The following is a 15759-nucleotide window of genomic DNA, read 5'->3' on the forward strand; positions in this document are numbered from 1 at the left end:
AATATCTGCAAAGCAACATGCTGTGGATGCTGAACAGGAAAATGACTTTCCCGCATTGGCTTGTCTCTAATTATAAGGGCGCGTATCCTGCAGTCTTTTTTCACTGTTTCAGAATGCTTCATTCTTCTGTGTGCACTACAGATAAACAGATAAAAATAATTCTAGTCATCACTGAGTTTCACACAACTACTTGGTCTCTTCTAGGCATTTCTTCACAACTGAGTCTTTTCAGAAACAGATCGCAGTCTGTAATAGTAATAAACACACATATTATAAGAGGGGCAGTTATTTAGGGGGTGCATATTTGAAGAGATGTATAGTTGGCATATGCATAGGCATCAAAATACAAAAGCCTAGTGCCATGTCAAATAAATACAATACAGCTACACAATTAAGCTGAAGTTTTAGGGCCAAATTTTCATATAGGCATTGATGCAGAATAATTTAATAACAATCCTTCTCACATAGAGCAATTTATATTTTCACAGCACTCTGTAGGTAGAAACTGAGTTACAAGATGTGCAAATGTCCATTTTACAATCACAAAAGGATGACGGCACCAAACTGGCAGGTGCACCTTGAGATGTTTGTTCAAAAGCTGGTCCCTCTTTGAGCTTGACTATTATGGCATAGCTGACACACAGTCTTTAAATAGCAGGCAGCTTTAAAGAGCCTGGTCCCTTGAGGTTACCAGCATGAGAAAGCAGGTCCTTACACAGCTTGCAACTGAACATAGCTTATGCCACCCATCATAACATACGTGTCTGCAAAATCATGGGAGGGATGCTCACTCCTGAGATAAAGATAATATCCTTTCCTTTTGAATTCTGACTAGCAATACACAGACTGAGTTAATTCTGAGCAAATAAAACTCATTCTTCGTCCCATTCTGAACTGAACACCCTTTCCCTGCATCTCTCCAGCTCCTAATAGCTGGGTAGCAGGACATTTCCATTTCCCCACCACTAAGTGACTTCTACAGCTGGCAATGAAGCTACCTTCACCTCCACACCCCATAGGAAACAGACACTCACTTGGCCTCTCTACAGTTGGAGGATAAAGTCTCCTGTCTAATAGGGTTGATTTTGGTCAGCTGAAACAACATCAACCTGGTTCAGTCTCTTGGCTGAGAGCTGGGAAGCTCTACTCTCTGCATGAAATCCTGGCCCCATTTAAGTCAATAGGAGTTTTATCATTAACGCCACTGAGGCCAGGATTTCATTCTCTCCCCACCCAACAGGGATTGTTCAGGCCTGGCAGGGCTTCCTCTGAACACATCTAAGTTCAGGGTTAGAAGTTGGAACTTTGTGCTGCAGACTCCCTGGTGCATAAATGTCACACAGCTGCATCAGGTGATTGTCCCCACTCTGCCAAGCTGTAAGCTACCATTGCCAGGCCGACAGCTGCCACCAAGACATGCTTGCTCTGTTAGTTTTTTAATCACTGTTATGGTGCACCCTGATATCCCCTATGTCTATTTTTGCCATTTAATTATGGATACCCTTCAAATCCTGATGGTGCGTGGTTCCATCCTGTTAATACTTGCAAATACAATAACCGTGGTTTAGCTCCATGGCCCAGCAACATTAGGGGAGGTCAGAACTGTAGTGAAAGGAAGGCCTCAGAATGGTGTGAGTTAGCATACTTAGTTCAGAAGTGAGTCCGTCCAGGTATGTTTAGAGGACACTTGCATTAGTGTAAATTTCACCTTCTTCTGACCCACTGATGTTTGTTACACCAGCTCAGACCCTCTCATATACCAATCTGTAACTTACAACCTCACCTATGTGTGATAAATGGGTATATGTCTAAGTGATTCTGCATTGGTGTCTGTCAGGATAGAGTTGCAGCCAGGAAAAGGCCAGCTCAGGAGCAGGATGAAGGCATAAGTAGGTGTAAGTTATGTACATGCTGTCATGGTATAATTCCCCACGCTGAACCTTAGCGTCCTAAAGATGGGTACCAGCATGAATTCCTCTAAGCTCAATTACCAGCTTAGTACTTGTAGCGCTGCCACCAACCAGGAATTCCAGTGCCTGGTACACTCTGGTCCCCCCAAAACCTTGCCTGGGGACCCCCAAGACCCAGACCCTCTGGATCTTAACACAAGGAAAGTAAACCCTTTCCCTCACCGTTGCCTCTCCCAGGCTTCCCCTCCCTGGGCTACCCTGGAAGATCACTGTGATTCAAACTCCTTGAATCTTAAAACAGAAGGAAAATCCACCTTCCCACCTCCTTCTCTCTCCCCCTCCCAGACTCTTCCTGAGAGAGAAAGTAATCCTAACACAGAGAGAAAATTAACCTCTCTCTTCCCCTTCCCTCCTTTCTCCCCACCAGTTCCCTGGTGGATCCAGACCCAGTCCCCTGGGGTCTCACCAGAATAAAAAAACAATCAGGTTCTTAAACAAGAAAAGCTTTTAATTAAAGAAAGAAAAAACACTAAAAATTATCTTTGTAAATTTAAGATGGAATATGTTACAGGGTCTTTCAGCTATAGACACTGGGAATACCCTCCCAGCCTAAGTCTACAAGTACAAATTAAAATCCTTTCAGCAAAATACAAATTTGAACTCCTTCTAGCCAAATACACATTTGCAAATAAAGAAAACAAACATAAGCCTAACTTGCCTTATCTACCTAGTGCTCACTATTCTGGACATATAAGAAACTGTATCAGAGAGATTGGAGAGAAACGTGGTTGCACGTCTAGTCACTCTCAGAACCCAGAGAGAACAACAACTAAATTCTAACAGCACACACAAAAACTTCCCTCCCTCAAGATTTGAAAGTATCCTGTCCCCTGATTGGTCCTCTGGTCAGGTGACAGCCAGGCTCACTGATCTTGTTAACTCTTTACAGGCAAAAGAGATATGAAGTACTTCTGTTCTATTAACTCTTACTTATCTGTTTATGACACATGCATCTTCACTTCAGTTTTCCATGTATTACACCTGTAGGTGTAAGTCATCTCCGTGCAGTTCCCACTGTCTGCAAAGGGCCAGGGCCATGAGGATCTGCAAGATAGGGGCTCTTGCAGAACAAGGGATAGCCTCTGTATTTATATTTCCTTAATCTACAGTAAATCACTTAGGCTGAGAGTCTATATTTGCTTTTTGTGTGCAAATACGTGAAAGCAGGGAAAGGGGGTTCTTTCACTGACACCTATGTTACACTGCTCCCCATCCCTGCATTAGCTGCTTTGCTTGCAACACCCTCCTGTGCCAGTCCTTTGGGGTGACTTATGTCTACATAGACTCATGTATGATGGGTCAAAAGCTGCCTGCTTATGGTACCAAAATGAGACATCACTTGCAGTAAATTGGAGTGATGTGAAATAGGGTTTAAGTTATACGTGGAGAAGAGGGTCCGCATCCAGGATGCTAAACTGGTGTAGTTAACATGCTGAGGGGTTGGAAGAAGGTGGACATTACAGCAGATAGCCTCAGTAATATCTGGTCATATGTGCCTATTGTTGAGAGACAAGGGACTATTAAACTCCAGCTCCCTACTGTATTACATGCTTTGGGGTTCCACACAATAAAAGACACTAGAGAAAACTACACCTCCTCTCCTAATTCTAACACAATGTACCTGTGTCTTTGTCAGATAGTGTCTTTCTTTTGATTGGAGAGAGAAATGCTGTTGAACAAGAGCCTGCTGCCTGTCAACCCCAAAGGAACGGCACTGATGATTCATTTACATTAATCTCTCTACCTTTTGCACTCTGAATTCATGCAGACAATGCAGGCAAAATTTTTCCTCTGCTGCCTGCCCTACCCTACCCTTGCACTCCTAGACACTAGCCTGTTTTCAAAACAGTCTCAGTCATGCCTTTAGCTATTAATTTTCAAAGAGCCATAAGGGAGTTATGACCCTTTTTCTGCTACCATGTGAACAAGTTAGTTCACAGCAATGTTTCCTTATATTTTAGAAAGAGGATGTTCTCTTAGCAGTGCTACTGAGTGAAAGGTAAAGTGGGCCTCAACAGGGGCAAGATCTATGAAAAAACTCATATCTTCTGAAGTACCATTTAAGCCTCTGAAGCCTGAACTGTCCCATCATATGAACAAGACCAGATTAATCTTTTGCGGGCCCTGGCACCTGGACCGTGGCCCCACCCACTTGGCCCTCTTTCCCCCGAGGCTCTGCCTGTTGCTTTTGCATGGGGGGAGAGGGAGGAGAGAAGTGAGCAGGGAGTGAGAGGGGAAGGGGGCAGAGAGGACTGAGCAGTGGGCAGGCCCTGGGGAGAAGAGGTCAAGTGGGGACAAAGCCTTGGGGCTGAATGTGGTCAGAGCAGCGGGGTGGGGTGGGGCCACAGTCCAGGTGCCTGGACCCCTTCTGCACGTGGGCACAGCCGCTTTGGCACCATTGTCGTGATACTGCATATAAATCCTACTTGCATGGCGATAATTTCCCACTGCATTTGATGATAATTAATAAGGTTGAATATCTTCTCAGAGAGAAATTCTATGCTGTGTGTGTATGTACGTTTGTGTGTGTGAGAGAGAGAGTATATGCTGTGAATGTGTGAGTGAGGACCATATTGTGAAATCCTTACCCTGGTAAGAGTCTCTTGGAAGTGAATGGGAATTTTCTCTGAGTAAGAACTTCAGCATTTGACTCTGCATTTTTGGACATGCACATGATTCACAGTAACTGGGGAGAGCATTGGTCTATGAATAGCAGGATCTTTGTTCTCTGGGTTTATTTGACTTAGAGTTGCCAGCCCTCCAGGATTGTCCAGGAGTCTCCAGGAATTAAAGATATAATCTTTAATTAAAGATTATGTCATCTGATGAAACTTCCAGGAATACATCCAACCAAAATTGGCAGCTCTATTTTTACCACATCCCAATGATGTGAATGGGATGCCTGCCCTACAGGGTGCACATGGGTGCCTCTTTGGAGTTCATTAGAAAAGCTCTTTGGGTTTCAGTGAGAATACGTATATGTAGTGCAGTGCTGTAACAAGGGCAAGGCGAGTGAGGCACTTGCCTTGGGCACACAAAGCCGGGGGTGGGGTGGGGCGGGAGAAAGTGGTGGAGAGGGAAAAAAGCTGCTGGCACTGAGATATTTATAACCCAGGTGATCTCCACCCCGGCCCTCTGCCACCCCCCCCCATGCCTCCCCTGAGTGTCTCCTGGCCCGACTTGCTCCCCCCTTCCCTTCCCCACGCCAGAGCAGAGAGTCCCTGTCTTTCCCCTGCAGAAACTGCTGCCGTAGGGTCCTAGTGCCCTCCAACTCGACTGCCAGGGCAGACTGAGTCTGAGCCTGCCCTTCCCTCTCACACCCTTTCATTTTCCAATGGGACCCTCCAGCAGCACAGGGGGGGCCCCACTGCCCACAGTCACCACTCCTGCCTCATGCTGGGCAATGAGGTAGCCCCATCCCTCACTCCCAGTGAAGCTACAGTCAGGGGCAACAGCAGGGGAGGAGGCGCATGCAGCGCCCCCCCCGGCACCTACTACGGGGGAGGTGAGGGTGATTCCTGGACCTGAGAGGGGCCGTAGGAGCACATGCAGTGACAGTGGTGGGGGTGAGTGTGCTGCTGGGGGGGAGGCAGGAAAGGGGGGCTCCTCCCCCAGAGCTTGCTGCTGCTGCTGGCAGGGAAAGGCCTGAGGGGGGTTTCTCCTCTCTGGCCCCTGTCCCGGAGCAGCCTGCCTGCACCCCAAACTCATCCCCAGCCCTGCCCCACACCAGAGCCCACACCCCCAGTCACAGATTTCACTCCCCCACCACACCCTCAACCTTGCCTGAGCCCTGAGCCCCTGCAGCACCCCAAATACCTCATCTCCAGTTCCAGCCAGAGCCATCACCCTCCACACCCCAACCCTCTGCCCCACCCCTGAGCCCCTCCCACACCCCAAACCTCCCATTCCCAGCCCCAGTCAGAGCCCTCACTCCTATTCTCGCCCTGAGCCCCTCCCACACTCCAAACCCCTCATCTGCAGCCACAATCCACAGCCCTCACCCCTGCATCCCATCCCTCTGCACCTCTCCCATCCCCAAACTCCCTCCCAGAGCCTGCATCCCAATCCTCTGCCCCAGCCTAGGGTCTGCACCCCAGACCTCCTCCCTCACTCACACTCCCTCTCAAAGCCTTGGGTGGGTGGGGGGGTGGAGTTTGGGTGGGGACGGGTTCTGGGCACCACCAAAATTTCTACAAACCTGCCACCACTGATCCTGCCCTGCAAACCTGAACTCCCAGCATCTCACGACACATACTGATACCTAGTGACCACTGCTGATATCCAGCACCTCCGTCCTCTCTTAACCTGTGAGTCCCTCTCTGAATTGGAACGGGACTGGAACCAAAGGCCATCTTGGAAACAACATTACCAGCCCAAGCAGTCAAATCTCATTAGTCAACCCCCCAAAATCACAGGCTCTAATGCCGCCGATTCATTCATTCTTCCACGGCAATTCAGCAGCAGGCCCTTCCCTCCAAGAGGGACTGACGGACCCGCCGCCGAATTGCTGCTGAAGAGCTGCCCCTGGGGAAGGGTGCAATTTTATATTCTTGACTCAGGTGCAAAAATAGCTAGTTATGGCTCTGATGTAGTGTGAAGAATCTGGACTGGCCACTGAGAAGCATTGCTGTTGGTTGTTACATTAAAAGAAACCTGATTGTGCCAGGACTTTGTTCCTCATGTGTTATGTATGAGGCACTGACAAAGGAACATATGGGCTACAGTAGCTGGGCGCAACAGAGAGGCAGCAGAGTGGAGATGCAGTCTTCCTTCTGCATGTTCTTGAAAATATTTTGGCTTCAGCTGCACTCTGACAGTTACTATATTTAATGTGCAGGTATTTGGGGTAGGGATGTGAGACTTTAACAACTATTGTTATGATCAATGTTCTGAGTAGCTGTGTAGTTTACAGGGATTATTTGTTGCTCTTCAATCTTTTCTCTCTCTGCTGGCTGAAGCATTTATATCCCATTATCTGCTTTCTATTTAGCTGTCAGGGGGATTTTTGATAGCATCCCGAAGACCTAGCAGTCTCTCACTGGAGGAGGATTGGTCATTTCCTTTCTATAAAGGATAGGTTCATTGGATCAAGTGACTATTAAGCACCCACACTAGCTGCCTGGAGAGTAGGAGGAAAATGAAGAAACTGGTTCCTGTTTGACTCTCAGTCTGAGCCTGTTTCCTAACCCAGCTAATTAGAGGCATGCTCCCAGAATTTCTGAGTCAAGCACAGCAATGATACACATCTGGGCTATGCTGCTTCTGCTGAATCCCAGAGCTGCTGCAAGTTTGTGATTTCGAGGAGAAAAAATCTTTTATGCTTTTAAACAAAAGAAAAAGTCTACACTAAACGTGGAGCATTCCTTAGCAATTTTGCATTACATTCTTTTAACACATGCAGAAAATATTTTCTTGCAGACAAGTTTAAGTCTTGAAACATCTATTCGCCAGGGCAGGATTTTCCCTTCTGAATTCACTGTGACCTACTTCACTATAGGAGAACCTTGTCTGCAAACTTGTTTAAATGCAATTCAAATCTAGTTCTCAGTAACTTAGTCTGTAGTAGTTTAAAGGGCAGGGTTCAAAAACAGTTGACGTGTCTGTGTTGAACTGGCACCTCTCTGAAACTAAAGAGAACAGGAGTACTTGTGGCACCTTAGAGACTGACAAATTTATTTGAGCATAAGCTTTTATGGGCTACAGCCCACTTCATCAGATGCATGCAGTGGAAAATACAGTAGGAAGATATATATACACAGAGGACATGAAAAAAATGGGTGTTGCTATACTAACTATAGCGAGAGAAATCAGTTAAGGTGAGCTATTATCAGCAGGAGGAAAAAAAAACTTTTGTAGTGATAATCAGGATGGCCCATTTCCAACAGTTGACAAGAAGGTGTGAGTAACAGTAGGGGAAAAATTAGCATGGGGAAATAGGTTTTACTTTGTGTAATGACCCATCTACTCTCAGTCTTTATTCAAGCCTAATTTAATGGTGTCCAGTTTGCAAATTAATTCCAATTCTGCAGTTTCTCATTGGAGTCTGGTTTTGAAGTTTTTTCGTTGGAGTATTGTGAGTTTGAGGTCTGTAATCATGTGACCAGGGAGGTTGAATTGTTCTCCAACTGGTTTTTGAATGTTATAATTCTTGATGTCTGATTTGTGTCCATTTATTCTTTTGAGTAGACACTGTCTGGTTTGGCCAAGTACATGGCAGAGGGGCATTGCTGGCACATATCACATTGGTAAATGTGCAGGTGAACAAGCCTCTGATAGTGTGGCTGATCTGATTAGGTCCTATGATGGTGTCCCCTGAATAGATATGTAGACAGAGCTGGCAACAGGCTTTGTTGCAAGGATAGGTTCCTGGGTTCATGTTTTTGTTGTGTGGTGTCTGGTTGCTGGTGAGTATTTGTTTCAGGTTGTGGGGCTGTCTATAAGCGAGGACTGGCCTGTCTCCAAAGATCTGTGAGAGTGATGGATCATCCTTCAGGATAGGTTGTAGATCTTTGATGATGCGCAGGAGAGGTTTTAGTTGGGGGCTGAAGGTGACAGCTAGTGGCATTCTGTTACTTTCTTTATTAGGCCTGTCTTGTAATGACTTCTGGGTACTCTTCTGGCTCTGTCAATCTGTTTCTTCACTTCAGCAGGTGGGTATTGTAGTTGTAAGAATGCTTGATAGAGATCTTGTAGGTGTTTGTCTCTGTCTGAGGGGTTGGAGCAAATGTGGTTGTATCTTAGAGCTTGGCTGTAGACAATGGATCATGCAGTATGGTCTGGATGAAAGCTGGAGGCACGTAAGTAAGTATAGCGGTCAGAAGGTTTCTGGTATAGGGTGGTGTTCATGTGACCATCGCTTATTAGCATAGTAGTGTCCAGGAAGTGGCTCTCTTGTGTGGACTGGTCCAGGCTGAGGTTGATGGTGGGATGGAAATTGTTGAAGTCATGGTGGAATTCCTCAAGGGCTTCTTTTCCATGGGTCCAGATAATGAAGATGTCATCAATGTAGCGCAAGTAGATTGGGGGGGTCTTAGGGGACGAGAGTGGAGGAAGCGTTGTTCTAAGTCAGCCATAAAACTGTTGGCGTGCTGTGGGGCCATGCAGGTACTCATAGCAGTGCTGCTGACTTGAAGGTATACATTTTCCCCAAATGTGTAATAGTTGTGAGTAAGGACAAAGTCACGAAGTTCAGTCGTGAGGTTTGCTGTGACATTATCGGGGATACTATTCCTGACGGTTTGTTGTCCATCTTTGTGTGGAATGTGGGTGTAGAGGGCTTCCACATCCATAGTGGCCAGGATGGTGTTTTCTGGAAGATCACCAATGGATTGTAGTTTCCTCAGGAAGTCAGTGGTGTCTTGAAGATATCTGGGAGTGCTGGTAGCGTAGGGCCTGAGGAGAGAGTCTACATAGCCAAACAATCCTGCTGTCAGGGTGCCAATGCCTGAGATGATGGGGCGTCCAGGATTTCCAGGTTTATGGATCTTGGGTAGCAGATAGAATACCCCCTGGTTGGAGTTCTAGGGGTGTGTCTGTGCAAATTTGTTCTTGTGCTTTTTCAGGGAGTTTCTTGATGGTGTAGTTTCCTCTCGTGAATATTCCAACTTATTCACGATGACGACAGCACCTCCTTTGTCAACCTTTTTTATTATGATGTCAGAGTTGTTCCTGAGGTTGTGGATGGCATTGTGTTCTGCACAGCTGAGGTTATGGGGCAAGTGATGCTGCTTTTCCACAATTTCAGCCCGTGCACGTCAGCGGAAGCACTCTATGTAGAAGTCCAGTCTGTTGTGTCGACCTTCAGGAGGAGTCGATGCAGAATCCTTCTTTTTGTAGTGTTGGTAGGAAGATTTCTGTAGGATAGTATGCTGTTCATAGGTGTGTTGGAAATATTCCTTGAGTCGGAGATGTCAAAAGTAGGATGATAGGTCACCACAGAACTGTATCATGTTCGTGGGGGTAGTGGGGCAGGAGAGCCCCCGAGATAGGACAGAGTCTTCTGCTGGGCTAAGAGTATAACTGGATAGATTAACAATATTGTTGGGTGGGTTAAGGGAACCACTGTTGTGGCCCCTTGTGGAATGTAGTAGTTTAGATAGTTTAGGGTCCTTTTTCCTTTGTAGAGAAACAAAGTGTGTGTTGTAAATGGCTTGTCTAGTTTTTGTAAAGTCCAGCCACGATGAAGTTTGTGTGGAAGGTTGGTTTTTTATGAGAGTATCCAGTTTTGAGAGCTTATTCTTGATCTTTCCCTATTTGCTGTATAGGATGTTGATCAGGTTGTTCCGCAGTTTCTTTGAGAGTGTGTGGCACAATCTGTCAGCATAGTCCGTGTGGTATGTAGACTGTAATGGACTTTTTTACCTTCAGTCCTTTTGGTATGATGTCCATCTGTTTGTATTTGGAAAGGAATATTGTGTCTGTACAAGTTTTTTTATTCTCCAGAATCTCAGATTTTATTAAAAAAGTAAGTGTCTAATTATTATTGTTGTGAAGAAAGCCTAAAAAATATGAACCAAGTGCAGCCAAAGCAGAGATGTCTGCCTGAGTCTGCAGTGAGCCTAGTATAGCAGCTCAGACAGGTGTGAACTGCCCTGTTCAGCTCAGCAAGCAGTCAAGAACGTAAACATTTAAATTATCATCACTGGGCAGCTGAGTTAACTATTTCATGCCTCATATGTGACAGGATTGTGAGGGTCACAGATCTACACATTTTACTGCAAGTGATGTCTCATTTTGATACCATAAGCAGGCAGCATTTGGGAGACACCACCAAAGAGAAAATAAGGCCAAAGAGCCTGCTAGAATGCCTGAGTATGTTCAAGCTCAAGGAGCTTGTGCAGCCAAGTGGTAACACAATTATATTTTAAATAGCTGCACAAGCCGCTGTGATTGGCATCTGATTTTGATGATTCACATGGGCACAGTTTAAAAAAGTACCACTTGTTTAGCTCCAATCTATCCCCTGTGAAAGATCTGGTATGCATAAGCCGCTGTCAGAAAAGGCTTTTAAAATATTTTCTAAACAAAATGGAAGACTCGCTTAGCCAATGTTGCCCAAGCCTGGTTAGAACAAAAGCTGGCCCCATGTCAGAGCAGTTGTTAAGCAGACTTGTTTTCATAATGAAGACAGGGCTTCAGTCTTCTCAAAGCGAGGTGGAAGCAGGGCCGCCCGGGGCGGGGGGAGGGCAAGTGGGGCAATTTGCCCCAGGCCCCGGGCCCTGCAGGGGCCCCCACAAGAATATAATATTCTATAGTTTTGCAACTTTTTTTTATGGAAGAGGCCCATGAAATTGCTTTGCCTCAGGCCCCCTGAATCCTCTGAGGAGACCTGGAAGCTGACTCTTAACAAGAATTATAGGCCTCATTGTTTAGTCTAGTCCAGGGGTTCTCAAACTGGGGGTCGTGACCCCTCAATGGATTGTGAGGTTATCTGGGGGGGTCACGAGGTGTCAGCCTCCACCGCAAACCCCGCTTCACCTCCAGCATTTATAATAGCATTAAATATAAAAAAGTGTTTTTTTAATTTATAAGTGGGGCGGAGGTCGCACTCAGAGGCTTGCTGTGTGAAAGGGGTCACCACTACAAAAGTTTGAGAACCACTGGTCTATTCCATACAATGTGAGGAGTCAGCGCAGCTCAACAGAACCCAGATGCACTGGGATATCAGAGAGAGTGATAGTGCATTTTAATTGAGCTCCCAGATGCAGGTGGAAAAGTCAGAATAGACATTTTCTCTTGACCCTTTGCCAGCCTTGTCTTTGGCAAGTTACTGGCCTCATACATGATAATCTTCTGTAGTTCTCCCAGTTACTGGGCACTATCCATTACTATTTGTCTTACACAATAATTATACTCCAGGGTTAGAATGAAAAATTTCCCTGGACAAGGCCTGCTATTGCATCAGAGTTGAGGCTCCTTGTCTATGAACATTCTGGCAGAGCCATGCAAGCAGTTGACTGCAGTAACCTCTTACCCATTAAAAAAAGCCAACACTACACTGCAAATTAAAATTGATCATTCCTCAGCATGTAGCAACTGCAGATTCTGATAGATGAGGGAAAATAATACTGCATTACTGGGGGAAACCAAATACTTCAGAGAAATTTTGAATTGCTTGTTCTATCCATTCAAAAGCTGCTGCTCTGGAAAAAGACAGTATGAAGACATTTGATTATCTTAAAGACAACAGCCTTCTGTGTGTGTTTGTGTATGTATGTGTTTGAGAGAGAGAGAGAGAGAGCTACCATTGATGTTGTTAAGAGTAAGGTATAGGATTCATTAAGGGGAGATGGCGTGCTACAAAGTGAAAGGTTATGGCGGCTACCCTGTTAAATACATTGACCATGTTTGTTTGCACCAGTGGTTAAATGCGAATGAAAAATGGCTTGAGAATATTCCTTCCACAGCCTGATATAAGGAAAATCTAAATAAAAGGTGCCGTGTCCCTTAGATCCTGGCAGCAGGTATTGCTTTGCTAATCTTCCACAGGGTAAATCTCAGACAGGGCTTGGGCTCTAGCACAGCACAATGACATGCACGGTGGTGACTCTATGGTTTTTGCCGCCCCAAGCACGGCAGTCAGGCGGCTTTCGGCAGGTCACCTGCGGGCCATCTACTGGTCATGGAGATTCGTCGGCATGCCTGCGGGAGGTCCGACGGTGCCGCGCATTCAGCGTCCCCGTCGCTGAATTACCACTGCAGCCGTGGGACCAGCGGACCTCCCGCAGACATGCCGCCAAATCTCCGTGACCAGCCCGCAGGCAAGCCGCCCTCAGAGCAACTGGCAGGCCGACCCCCCCCAGCTTGCTGCCCCAGGCACGCGCTTGGTGCACTGGTGCCTGGAGCCGTCCCTGGACATGCAGGCCTTGGTGTCTCCCTGTGGGACTGTCCAGAGATAGGAGGCCTCTGAGACTCGTTAACATGCTATGTTTTTTTCTGTGAATCCTGCCCCTCTGGATTATTTGACAGTGTGCCAAATCACAACATGCTGGGAAATACTATTTCAGCATTTGTTTTGTGTTAGGGGAGCAGATTGACAAGATCATTGATGGCATTTTCTGTGTCAATTTGCACTTGTGCCTATACTGTTCAATTTCATGTCCATTTGCCTTCAGCAGCAAACACACCCATTTGAACAAGGAAGCCATCTTAAGAGCATTGCTCAGTAGGTCAGCTGTGGCTATAATTGTAGCATCTACTTTTAAACCAGATGTTTTCTGGTGATTCATGCTGAAAAATGTAGCCAAACTTGGCAGTTTAACAAATATTGTCAAACACGAGTTTTGAAAACTGTGTCATATTACACCAATACCACATTGTGGTTACTAGAAGCAAGATGGTAAAAATATGCTAATTAGTGGCATATGTGAGTTAGTACAGTAAAAGATCCCAGAAACGTCAGAATTTAGGGCACTAAAGCTTTTCCTCCATGAGTCATAACTGTCTTTTATAATTTGAAAACCAGTTTATGAATCATTCATGAAAACTCCTGCTCTTATTTGGCTAGATGAGGGTTCAGTCCTATGTCAGCTTCTGATGGGCTGTGACAGCTGCACCTGGCTCCTCCTTCCTGCGAGCAGGAAATAACCTTATCTGAAAATTATAAAAAAAAGTCTATTTTACAGTCATGCCCATGCTCATCCAGCTGCTTCTGGGCATGCATTAATGATTAAATGAATTGCACAACACACTGTGTCCTCATGATTAAGAGACTGCCTTTCCTGTCCAGATTTCATCCATGGGTTACGATGAACAACCAGACTAGTTATGGCCTCTGGAACAGCTTTCTGACCAGAGAGTCAAACTCTCCGGGAGAAATGCAGTTTACGTAGAACTTGCTTATTGATCGTGAACTGATTGTGTACTGTAAAGTACTAGCAAAGTATGTGCTGTCTACAACTTCTACGTAGAAGGGACGATACTCAACCTACTATTGCAATACTCAACACAGAGAAAATGATCTAACACTGAATATTTCTTTATTAATACTCAGATCAGTTACAGTAAAAAACAAACTGTAAGAACATGAGGAAACTTTTAATATCTATTAACAATATATCTGTAAAGTTATTTTACCAAGCACTTCTCAATTACTTATGAAACACTGGATACCTTCCATCCTTGCAATATACAATTTTGAGAGGATTTATGTTTACAGACATAAGCTGGAGCCTTCACTTAGTATCATGACACCAGTGAATTATTACTTTTATGTAAAACAACAAGTGTTAATTGCTTATTTATTTTAATTAATTTATAAAACCAAATATGGACATTTATGCAGCACATGTATGAACCAGCCCCCCACCCCACCTTCTCTCATTACATAACACATTTATCTCTTTATATTTTCTTTCAATTTGTTTGCATTTTACAAAGCACATTTTTAAATTTAACAAAGAAATAAGATTTAGAAACAGCATTAGCCTTGGTATGAAGCCCAATGACTGGAAGATGTCCTGGAAAGTCCATATGGCTGGAGTCATCTAAGCAAGTCATTTCCCAATCTTCTGATTGCCCATCTCCAGTAAATGAACCACTTTCCAATTTCTATCAGCTCTTTTTAAAAAATCACATTAAGGAAAGGAGCCAGCATCTTTTCTGTAGCCCATGACTGTTAATGAATCATGAATGAGGGAAAGGTGCACTTACAAAAACATCTGTAGGAGCACTGGGTGTTGAAGAAAGGTACAGAGGGTGGATGTATCATGGAAAATCAAGGGAAGGGTATTGGGGAGTCAAACAGGAATAGGAGACCATGGGACAAATGAAGAAACCTAGATCAGGGCATAGGGAGCATGGGAAAAGGGAGTGTATGAAGTTGGTGTTGAAGAGCTTCAAAACACTAGATAACTGCAGAGAATGCTTGATGAGCTCCTGGAAGTCATTGGAGGATTTGGAATTTACTTTTCTATGCACCAAGCATCACATCCCTGTGACTCTGAGGTGTTTGCTAGAGCTGAGGTTCTTAAATTGCTCCATAGAGAAAGCTGGGTAGTCACACTCTGCTGTCTCCTCCTCTTCATTTCCAAATGCACTTCATCATCATCAAGACAAACCCAAAAGGGACGTAACCTCCTTGCAGATCGAGCATCACTTGAATTGATCTCTAGCTAGGTACTTAAAATGGTCAGTCTGGATATTCAGTCTACCTCAGTCATTGGTGAGCTTAGCACACCTTCAAAGCTTTTGGCAATAGTATGATTGTTGACTGCATAGCGGCTTTCCTTGGCAAATGCACTTCATAATTCATTGGTCTAGTAATATATCCATACCAAGAAAGTTGGTAAAATTAAATCAGTGCTAACAGAGATGGTTGCTGGGTTTGGCTATGAATATCCTCATTGCTGATCTTGTCCTACCTCTTAATATGGAGCAGCTGACAAAAACAATGCAAACCAAAAATGTCAATTTGTTGTTCTTTAGTGTTTCTTAGCACCCATGTTTCACTGCCTTTCAAGAGAATTGGTATAATAGTGGTTCTATATATCCACAGCATTGTAGTAAACCTGATGTCTTGACATCTCCACAGAAGCTGCAGAAGGACCCAGAATGTGGTGCAGAAGCTACTATATGAATGTCCACATCTTTTGAACATATCCCAGCCCTGTCTATGATGCTACCCAAGTACTTAACAGCTGCTACCTGTGCGATATCCTCTTTGGACAGGTTACTACTGAACAGGTTGTAATCTAGCATTGGATGCTGCTTGACGGTAATGGTCAGGGACTTAGTTTTATCCAGATTAATAACCTGAACAATGCATGCCGCTTCTTTCCTGACCAGATCA

Source organism: Gopherus evgoodei, chromosome 18, assembly GCF_007399415.2.
Source record: "Gopherus evgoodei ecotype Sinaloan lineage chromosome 18, rGopEvg1_v1.p, whole genome shotgun sequence".
NCBI classification, from domain to species: Eukaryota; Metazoa; Chordata; order Testudines; family Testudinidae; genus Gopherus; species Gopherus evgoodei.